The following is an 11,297-nucleotide window of genomic DNA, read 5'->3' on the forward strand; positions in this document are numbered from 1 at the left end:
CCACACTGTTTTTTGTTTGAGGTTTTTAGGGCAGTAATGGCTTGTTTTATACAGTGGGCTGACAGGAAAGTGGGTACGAGGGAGGAGGAGAGATATGCGGCATAGGACCAAAGGTCGGTTTTAACCCCAGGTCGGTCTCGTTGAGGAATAGGACCTCCATACATGGGTCGTGAGTGCTAACCACTGTGCCACCAAAGCACCCCCCAACAAATATCTTTATTGTAGTTCTTTTAGACCAAATATGTGTTTTATTTGGGCTATTAGAATATAATTGTTGTTCAATTTCTTAGTAAGATCTCAGCATTGGTAACCTTTGCTCCAACTGCTAAAGTTGTAATGCATATTATCCAGTCTTCCTTGGTTTCAAGGACATTGTCAATATGGCAAGAGAGAGTGCAAGTTTAAAGAAAAACATTCAGTATGAGAAGTCAGGAGTACTGTGATAAAGGTTCATGTAAAGATATACCTTTTTCAAATACTTTAATGTGTAGAAACAAATAAAAGAAAGGAAAATATCTCATACTTTAACATGTGCCCAATGGCCTAAAAAAATATATACCGGTATTCCTTCCGTCCATACCTCTAAATGCCTACTGTCATCGCCCTGGTAACTCAGGAGCAGCGGTAAGAGATTGATGACTCATGTTGGAGAATCAAACCCCTAAAATCATGACAAAGTAGAAGAAAGGTGCGTTTCTGCAGCATTATGCTGTGGGATGCTTTCCTTGACATTGACACCAAACAGCACCATATCTAATGTAATGTTTTAGAAAAAGCATGTCCATGTTTTAAAATGGCCCAGTCTAATTCTGGAAAATAAATGGAACTTGAGATGGCAAACATCCTCTCTGGATGGCTAATACCCTAAAAGATTTGTCTTCAATTACAGTGAACCAGAATAGAAATACACTATTAATACTTGAGAACCTTTTTTTATTTCATTTGAAAAGGGGAATAACAGTTGGACTTTTAAATAAGATCTTCAAAAAAACATTCAACTTTATGGTTATAATCGGACCATGTGTTTAAAAGGATCCAGGGGTATACATCCTTTTTGCGTGAGGTATGTTGCCAAAAAAAGCTTTATATAAACCTGTGTAATAATTATTTTCAAGAAAAGCAGTGATGCACATAGAATGGTAGTTCTGTTGTATGTTTCATGTCAGCTGTTTATGTCATCGGTCAGTTATACTACAACCTAAGCTTTAAAAGGATTCTTGTGGTCTAGCTTTTAAATTCTGGGGTAAAGAGGATCTTCCCCGCAGATGATTTACTCTTTCATCTTCAACACAAAAAAAATAGACATTGCAAATGTGGAGAGATTGAATTGACTAGTCTGCAAATAAAACACTTTCAGGCTTCCAGTTTAGTGACGCACAGAAATGAAGGCTGTGGTAACTGGCAAAAAGCTCCCACATCTGGACCAGCTTCCTTTTAAAGAGCCGGACGTGTATGCTGGGATACACTTTTTGTGGTGATAAACCTTTGCTCTGTGTTAAGGTTGTGATCAGAGAAGTCTATTATCCCCTCCTCTTAGCCAACAAGTTCACAAAAGAAAATGAAAAGCTGAGGAAGATTGCATGGATATCCCTTACAATTCATCAATAGGTCATCTGCTCTCTCCATTATTTTGTTCCATTTGAAGTTAGAACAAGTTCAGGATCCTAGATTAGAAATCTTAAATGGTCAGTCCAGCTTCATGCTTTCTATCTCCAGCAATCACTGAAACTCTAATATTCTATTTCCACAAAGTAATCACTAAGGAAGTTAAGGAAATCCAACTCATTCCACTTCTGCTGAGTCCTCAGACAAATCAATATTCACAGATGGAACCCTAATATTTGGTGTGGGATAAGACTGTTTTGTATGATCTTATAATCAAATTGGACAGAAAAGCACTCTGCGAGATGGAGAAAGACGTCTGAACCTCAAAGGCACAGTCTGTGTCTGGGTGCTGAGACTTAATTACAATGACCTTACAACAGGAGAGTAGCCTAAAGCGGTGCATTGAGGCTAAGCAAGTACCCCCCGCCAGTGCACAATACAACCCCTACCATCACTATACCTGATAAATGAGTTCTGCTCCTTGATTGCTGCACCAGGACCAAAAGGGGGTAAGGGGGGTAGAAAGAGATGGAATAATAATCGCTTTCTCACTGAAATTAGCGAGTTAACGCAGGTTTTTTAAACATGGATCAACCCGCTAACAATCGGCTCCATTCCCATTGGGAAAAAAAAGATTGGTTTGATCCTCCACAGGGAAGCTGCGTGTCCTCTGTACCCCCACTGCTGTGTGTTTGGGAACACCATCATGGGTTAGCGTTAATGATGTCACCAGTGTGATAGAAATCAGGAAAGTAAACAATGGAAAGCAACATGGAAGAGAGCCAGGGCTTAGTAAGTCTTCTTTATTTTTTCCCCTCGGAATCCACTTAACAGTATTGCGCCATGTTTATCGGATGTAAGCAGAGTCGTTTTGGCTTATTAGATCAGATGCGACTGACTTGGCGTGTTGACGTTTGTATGATGGGCTCAATGGTATCCTGTAATTCGGCAGGTCGACCAGTTGTGCCGATCGGAGCCGAGTTGTTTGAAGGCGATTTTATCCCAGGTCCATTGCAGAATCATTTGACACGGGTCAGTGAGCTTTGCCCACTGCCATTAAAAGCTGATTGTTCCCAGGTTTAAACAGGTTTTTCGGACAGTGGGAAAGGGGTATATGTATCTAAAGTTTTGAAAGAAACGGGGAGAGAAATAACTATTTTAGTTCTGGACATAAACATCACTGTGATCAATGACTAAATTAATTTAATCGTAAGAAGATTTTGATAATGCATACGAGCCACCTTATGAGATACTCGTTGATAGTATAGAGTTGAATCCTCTTTTACATTTAGAACTTACAACATTTGGGTTTATATAGATTTCAGCTGTGATGTATTGTGTACATGATCGACATTTTCTGTTTACTGACATCCATGTACGCTTAATTGAATCGAGGTCACTGAAGTGCAGTTTCAGATGATGTTAAACCATTTTTTTAGACTAGTTAGACAATTTGAGCTTTTTGTCATGTCGATTTAACCAGCTGGAAGTATTTATAGCAGCATCATTTAAGTAAGCTTAAGAATCTGGGCCATCCTAAGGTTACTGCTAAAGGCCAAAATGCAAGAAGAAAATACTGTATACCCCACACCATTGCATTACTGTTAAAAGCTTGAAACGCTGACAGAAGGCCATATGGAACCATTCTTTTAAGAATTTTAATTCACTTCTCGAATCAATAATCTGTATCTAACTGTTCAAATTGTGATTTTCAGTCTTCTATTGCACAGTTCCAATGACGTGTGGTGCTTTAGACAGAGTTTCCGATTCTTTTCGGACAGAAATCCCACCTGCTGCAGCCAAAGTCCTTCAAGATGTTGCATTTTTTAGAATGCTATCCCTTAATACATATCTTAGTTGGAAAATGTAAACTTTTGTAGCTGCTCTATCTCTTTTTTCTTTGATCCCTGTGATAGACATTTTTTTCAACAAAGCCACTGCTTGATGGTTGCCTGAATATCCCAGTAGATCTACAATTCATGATATATCCATCAGAGGGTAGTCTAGCTTGTACCTCTATATCTTAAAAATGAAAAATTTGTCTTTGTTTTATTGGTATCTGTGATTTTGAAACCTCCTTGAAAACTTGCATGTTTTCTTGATAAACTTTTTAAAACGTAACGTACTTGTAGTGAATGAATTCCATCCAAATCCTCTGGAATGTTTTTGGATTTTATTGCAGAGTATTTATTTGCCTTTAGAATTAGTTCTTAATAGAAGCACATGCACAGACTTACACACTGCACACCTTCACAATTTGCATTCTATGCTCTCTGTTGCTCTCTGTTTCTAAGAGTCACAGACTGCCGCAAGTTTAACTTGGTTTTTGATTAAATGTTTGTAGGTAGCGCCTCGGGCCTCGTCTCTCACAGATAAGAGGCAGTAATCCTGCAGAGTGTGTGTGTGTTTTTCTATTTTTCTTTTCCTTTGGCTGCATGCAATAGGACCAAGAAGCAGTTTAAATCCAAAGAATTTAATTTTACTATATTTTCCCAGCTGAAAAAAATGTATAATTAAGTAGCAATGCCAACTGTCAATTTTCAGAACAAGGTTTTGAATCAACCCCTTTTCTCTTGGGGTGCTTAAGTTAGCTTTCTATTGACAAACAAATTAGAATTTAGTAGAAGAACTTCATATTAAAACCTGAACTCTGTTTAAGATAAAAAAAAAACAAGTTTTTATGTTATTTTTTCCATTTGGATATTTCTTAGAGAAACCTTACCTTTACCAAATCCCCCCTAAAACGGCGTGCCAGTCTGAACGAAGGCGAAATGCTGAGTTCCTCTTTAATAGATCTATATTCATTTTCAAATGACTTGATTAGCCAGCACAATGTCATTGGATTCAGGGGCCCATTACACATTTATGATGGTAAATTACTGAACATTTACAATCCAAATGAAATTTCATGAGGACGGGATATTGAAAAAATGAAGGGAGAGAGACGCTTTGCGTTCATCCCTGTAGCCTTGCCTCATTGCTCCTCTCTTCCTCTCCCTCCCACAACCACACTCTTTTTCTTTCTCCACACTTTTTTTCTTTCTCCTGTGTCTCAACCTTTTCCTCAACTCTTGTTTGTTTCTTTCTCACATATCACATCAGTGCCCCCTGTGGTCCATCTAGGTATGACATTGTGGCTTCCTGAATTCACTATATTGCTGACAATGACTTTTAGAGGAAAGTAAGTAAAGCAGAGCTGTATCGGTAAGGTTATCTGTAAATATTTAGTATTAAAGGTAGAGAATTTGCAAACAAATTGTTCAGAAAAGGTGTCTGGTCCTGCTATTCTTTTTGTGGTCCCCTCTTCTATGTAGGTTCAGCTGTCCTATAGATCCCTCTGCAAACATCTCTCCTCTCCAATCAGCGTTCGGCACTCTGCAGACCTGCCACCGCATCCGCATCAATATTTTATTTTGGCAAATTTGCAGTGACACACATTAGTACAATTAGGGGCAAGTTTTTTCCTTTAATTCCTACCTTCTACAAGCAGAGCAAGTGATAAAGGGAGCCCTAACGTGCATGCACGCACACACACACTTACTCTCTCTCACTATTTCACTCACTTTTCCGCCTATCCTCTCTTTCTCTCCAGCGTGGACTCGTTCATTCCTTAGCTCTCCACCACTAAATAATTCATCATCCAATCAATCATTTTCTCTTTGTTTTGGGCCCCAGTGCCTGAGATGAAACGGCCCGCTGCCAAAGCTGCTTTGCCTCATCTGAGGCCTGGAAAACATGATCTGCTGCTGAGATTACAACACACACGCACACACACACACATAAATAAATATATATATATATATATATACACCCACACACATTAAAACACACCTAGAACTGAAGTGATGCTACCAGACTTTCACAATTGGATGTCATGCACATAGTAACAGATAAAACTGGCACTAAATCAAATTTTTCACCCAAAAATTACGTCGATGTGACCAGAAACATTCGTTTTTGATAATGAAAGAGTTGTTTTAATTGATAGATTTGCATTTATTGCAAAATTTTACAGCTATCAATTAAAAGGTGTGTGTGTGTATATATATATATATATATATATTAGGTCTCCCTTTATTGCGGTTGAACTTGCAGCCTTTAAGCCTTTTTAGTTTTTTAATGACATCTTTGTAAGGTGTCATTAAAGGAGAGCTCTGTAACAGAACACAGACTGTGTGTGTGATCTTTCAGCTGTAACACCCCGGTTTGGTTAGCTTATCTAAAGGGCCTGTCTCCGCCTTAAAACCTCCGTGCAGGCAGCTTTAATAGGGGGAAACGTCTTGGACAAGTGATTTGAAGATATTTTGCTTCATCCCTTTGGAGCGCCTCGCAGGTGATGCTACGAATGTCTCCTTTGTTTGATGTTGAACAACACAGATCCTTTTCGCTATTGAGTGATGGCTCACAACGCAGGGAAGAGTGAGACCCCACTTGCCGCACCCCCTTTTTTGAGCTACATCAGAGGAAAACTGACATCTATTATGGTAAAGAAAAGACACGTGTTTGAAATTTTTCAAGTACACACTCTGCAAAAGTGTCAGGGTGATTTTTTTTTTTTTTTTCTTTTTCTCTCTCCCCACTTTTTTTGTTAACAAGGTAGTTTCAAACCAACCGTGTCTATAAGAACTCTGTTGGGTAGAGCATAAAAAAGATTGTTGCAAGACTGTAATTGTGATGTTTTAGCCCCCTTAAAAGTCACCCTAAGTCCCTAGTGTCCATCTAACACAAGGCCATTAGATCTATTGAGTAGGAGCTCAGATTCCACTCACTCACCAGCTGACTTTTTATCACTTTGCTTCCCAATTTTTCTACTTCCTGTAATGTTATTTTACTCAAACAAGAAAAAGTTTTAGAATACCCTTTTTCTCTTTTAAAAGATCTCATGAAAAACATGTTTTATGAATCTGTGAATGCTAAAAAAAAAAAAAAAAAACTTTTCACATAAAATTACAAATTTGGTTAAAACTGAAAACTGTTACAATATTGAAAAGTTAAAGTGGACAGCAGATACATTGGAATGTATGGATGTTATAACTCAATTCAAAATACATTATTGACCCAAATTTAATGTTGTAATGCTTTTTTTTTTGTCGTATTGTTTTATTTTGTTAATATGTTGTAAGTGTTAATAGATTTAGGCACAAGGGATTGCCTGTTATTGACAATAAATTGAAGCTTATTTTGGTAAATATCTCTAAAATTCATTTGACATGCTAAGTGTTTCAGTTTAAACATTAATATATTCTTTTTCTGCAATAACTATAAATTGGGTTATTTAGGAAACTGTTTGGTCTGTAAAATAATAGTTAGAAAGGAATAAATGTCAAATTGAAAATGATCTATTTATCAGTTGTATTTTAGAAAGCCATGCTAAACTTCTATTAGTTTAGTATAGTTAACATCACCGTGACAACACTGACTGACCAGTGATGCTCCATGTTAAGGTATTTCTTGAAAATTCTTCCTAGAGGTTTATTATTTCAGAGGATCATCAATCACCAGTCATCAGTAAAAGAGCATCTCTCTTTTGCTAGAAAGGTACATACGCAAAGCAGCCAGCTGAAGTAGCAGGTTAAGGATTACAGTAGCTGCTTTTCCTCTGTAGTTTTTAGGGCTCTTTGATACTTAGCTTGCTTTTTTTTTTTTTTGCATTTTAAAGTTGATCCATCCAAACCTATATTTTTCCCTATTTCAAAGAATTCATGCTTTTATTTTGACAGCATTTTTTAAAAGAGGAAATTTTTTGGCTGCTCATCTTTCACAGCCTTTTATTTAAAGCAGCTCAGTCAGAAATCGACTATGTTGTTTTTGTCTCTGCTCTTTCTTTATGATCATTTTACTTTATGTAAAGGTTTGCTAATATGGAGAGTTCAAAACTTTTTTTTGTGCTTTTTGAAATGCATCTGCAGTTATAATTATCATTAATATGATAGATATGCTCCACTATTAGGAGACGATAATACTTATATTGATACTTATATACTGTCTTTGAAATTGTTTACTTTTCTTCTTGGTCAATAACTTCCTCAGCTTAGTTTTATAATGGAATGAAAACATTTATAAGGCTAAATGAGATGCATTTAAATAACACCATAAATAACTTATTTTTTTATTTCTAGGGCAAAAAGCAAGAGTTTGCGAGTTCAATGTGGACTTCTCTCCTATTTCTTTGATCCACTGATATCCAGACCTCGCACATACAACGCAAATAATTTTTAAATATTTCAAGTAAAAATTCCCTTTTAAAATAGGGTCAGATTTACTAAATATTCTGCTTGGTGAGGAAAAGGCCTCACTTTAATATCCAGGTTTCCATAGCAAATTACACAGTACAGTCTATTTTATTTAATTATTTGGTGAAGCAGATGGAGAAAAAATATAAACCTAACAGAAGGGCACAAAGTAATTAATTTTACATCTTTGCTAATTACATTGTTTTGGGGCTCTATGGAAATTCAAATTCCTTCCAAGCTTTACTTGAACGGTCACTGCTTTTGATATTAAATGATGCTTATAATTTCAATTTGTAGTTAAAGCTACATTATTGCTAATTCTCATACTTAATAATCACAGATTAACTTTAAAATACAATTGATTCTGTAAAATGTAGAGCAGTTTACAACTTGAACTTGTAGCATAGGTGCAACTTCTTTCTTTGCGCATGAAATAGTCCAATAATCGTGTTGAAATTTGCCACGAGGGACACACAAGCACACACACATCCACACACACACACACACACACACGGTGTAAGTCTGTCTCAAGCCTGATAAATAGCAGAAGTGGATAGGAAGACATTAACTATAAACGTCCTGGGTACTGTAAAAAGACAAACTGCTTTATTTATCAGGCTGGCAGAAACACATTACGAAGACAGTCAGAGAGCTGCAGGAGTAAATAAAATACTGTGGCGACATGATGGAGGGAAAAAAATAAAGTGTGGAGTTAAAGGGAGACGATTTAGAGAGATGGAATAGGAGAGAGGAAACATGGAGAGAGGAGGCAGCGAGTGTCAGACAGAGAGTTGAAGGATCACCCAGGGCCTGGTAATCATGCCCCGTAGAGCTGTATGTCAAGCAGCTACAGTGTGAATGAGTGATCACACCAACCTGCCTTCTGTTTGTTCCATTCTCACTCTCTGTCTGTATCTTGCACATACACACACAGAGGAAAAAAAACACTGCTACGTGCAACATCCCTCTACCTCATGAGATCAACTGGCCACCGACCAAAGACAGCGAGATTCTGATCACAAGTCAACTGTAGAAATTATTGTTTCAAAATGTTTCAGATATGTCACTTTAAAACAGGGCCTCCTCTTTCAGGCCCTCTGATGTCTAATATATTTATTAAGACATATGAATCCTTTGAATAAAATATTTGGTTCACATATAGCAGTATAATTTAAAAAAAATGAGTTCTTGGTTTTCACAAGGACATCATTAACCCTCTTGTAATTAACCTTGTTCAAAAATTAACCACATGTTATAATCAAACCAAGCAAATAATTGAAGCAGCAGCTTAATTTATAATTTGACAATTACCAGTGTTGATTTTTAATGAACATTTGACTCTCTGAAAATATTTAATATGGTGCTTTCGGTTACAGAAATCTTCCCCTTTTTGTAAGGGGGAGTGCATCAATCTGGGCTTTCTACTACAAAGACGACAGAAGCCAATAGGGAATAATATGGAGATTTTGCTACATTCTTATGTGTATATATAGACTGGATACACCACATTGGTCTGTAGATAAAGACTCTTCCAAAGAACATGATTTCGAAAGTGTTTTTGAAAAAAAAAAGAAATAAAAACTATAGTGTCTATCAGGGCAGTTTTGGTGCTGCCTACCAGGAAATCTTTTAAAAAAAGGACCATCCTGGATAAAATGGCATAACAAAGGTTTGATGAACGCATGAAGATTTTTTTTAACTCAATTATAGGGATGTTAAAATATATTTACGTTAAAATAAAAAAAGGACAGAGCTCAAATTATAACAATTCAGAAATTCAATATCTCATATGTAAAGTATTGGAAGTATCTGTAAACCTATTGAATTAATTGTTTTTATTATTATTAAATTCAAGAAAAAAAAATCAGCTTAAAGGGGAAAAAAATAAGTAACTGCTCCCAATTCTGAATTTTCCTTGGCCAATCTAAACAGAAGTGACAGCTGCAGGACAATGCTAGACCTCATGTGGGCGGCCCGCCTGGCAGTTCCCCAGACCTGAATCCGATTAAGACCATTTGGGACATCATGGATCGAACCATCCACCAACGTCACGTTGTACCACAAACTTTCCAGGAGTTGGTGGATCCTTTGTCACTCTGTTAGAGATCCCTCAGGAGACCAACCGCCACATCATCAGAAGCCCACACAGGCGTTGTAGGGGGTCTCATTTTACCTGTTTTATGCCCAAGTTTTATACGTTAGCCAAGAAAAAGAGGGCATGGTCTTTTAAGGAATATTGACCAAATGTGGCTGAAAGTATAAGTAGAACTGCAGGTGACTAAATCAAAGAAAATAGACCAACAAAGGGCTATTTGAATATCAGTTTAGAGGGTGATTATATGTATTGATCAGTTACGCAACAATCAGGGATTGATCCATTCCTCAGTTTAAATCAATGAAACAGGGCTATATCAACTAATTACAATGTTATTATTGGGTAAAAGCTGCACATTAATGGTTCATTTTTACCTTTTGAGCCTTTTTACTTCAACATATAGTTTGCCGCATGCTTTGCTTCAGATGTGTGGAGATTCATCCTGATTTTCTTTTGTTAGCAAAGTTCGGACATCTGTCTTTTTAATTTAAACTGAGAAATTATTCATCATTTTATTTGGATTAAAATGTATACCTCAGAAAAATGGGTGATGCAGACCGTGTGACGTTTTAAATGAGCTGAATCTGGTCTACGGCCAGTAAAACTGCTTAAATGGTCATGATCCCTGGAGCTGGGAGAGCAGATAGGTATGCATATTTTCAAACTATTTCTAGCACAGCATTTCATTGCCCTAACTATGAAATGATGTATAAAGTGTGGGCCTGACCCATACTTGATCCCCATTCTGAAGTGACATGCCAAGGAGCCCCCCCAATCCCTCAGAGAGGAGGAGTGGCTGTCTGCCAAATCTGCCTCATCATTGACCTCAACCGTCTGCCACCAGGAATCTTCAGGACAGATGTTTAACTGCCATACAAAACTCCATGGCTCACTGCCTATTCAATCACTCATGTGACAGTTAACGGCCCACGGTGGCTAATGATTTTCTGTCATACTGAGGCCATGCCGAGGAACAGGAGTATTAAATATCGGACGAGGATGGACACATCAACTACCACAATGGGCCCCTGTTCATCACCTAAACCTCAACGTGCCCTGTTCTACGTCTCAGTTAAAGTGAAGTATATTACCCAAGCATGTCGTGCTCAAGCTAAAATAATTTATCCTGCTGTAGACTCCCAATACTGTACGCTTTATGGAAAACCTGAAAGATCTTTAGAGGAATACTAATCCAAAACAACATCAACAAGTTTGCTTTGATATTTATTTTAGCTAAAGTCATACTCAAAAACATCACCAATTGCTTGCCAGAATAATGACAGAAAATCTGGTTAATATTATTCTGTTATTCTTATCATTCTGTTAGGGAAAAATCCCCTTTGATTTCACTTCCGACTTTGCCA

The sequence above is a fragment of the Cyprinodon variegatus genome, unplaced genomic scaffold (assembly GCF_000732505.1).
Source record: "Cyprinodon variegatus isolate N-32 unplaced genomic scaffold, C_variegatus-1.0 Scaffold537, whole genome shotgun sequence".
NCBI classification, from domain to species: Eukaryota; Metazoa; Chordata; class Actinopteri; order Cyprinodontiformes; family Cyprinodontidae; genus Cyprinodon; species Cyprinodon variegatus.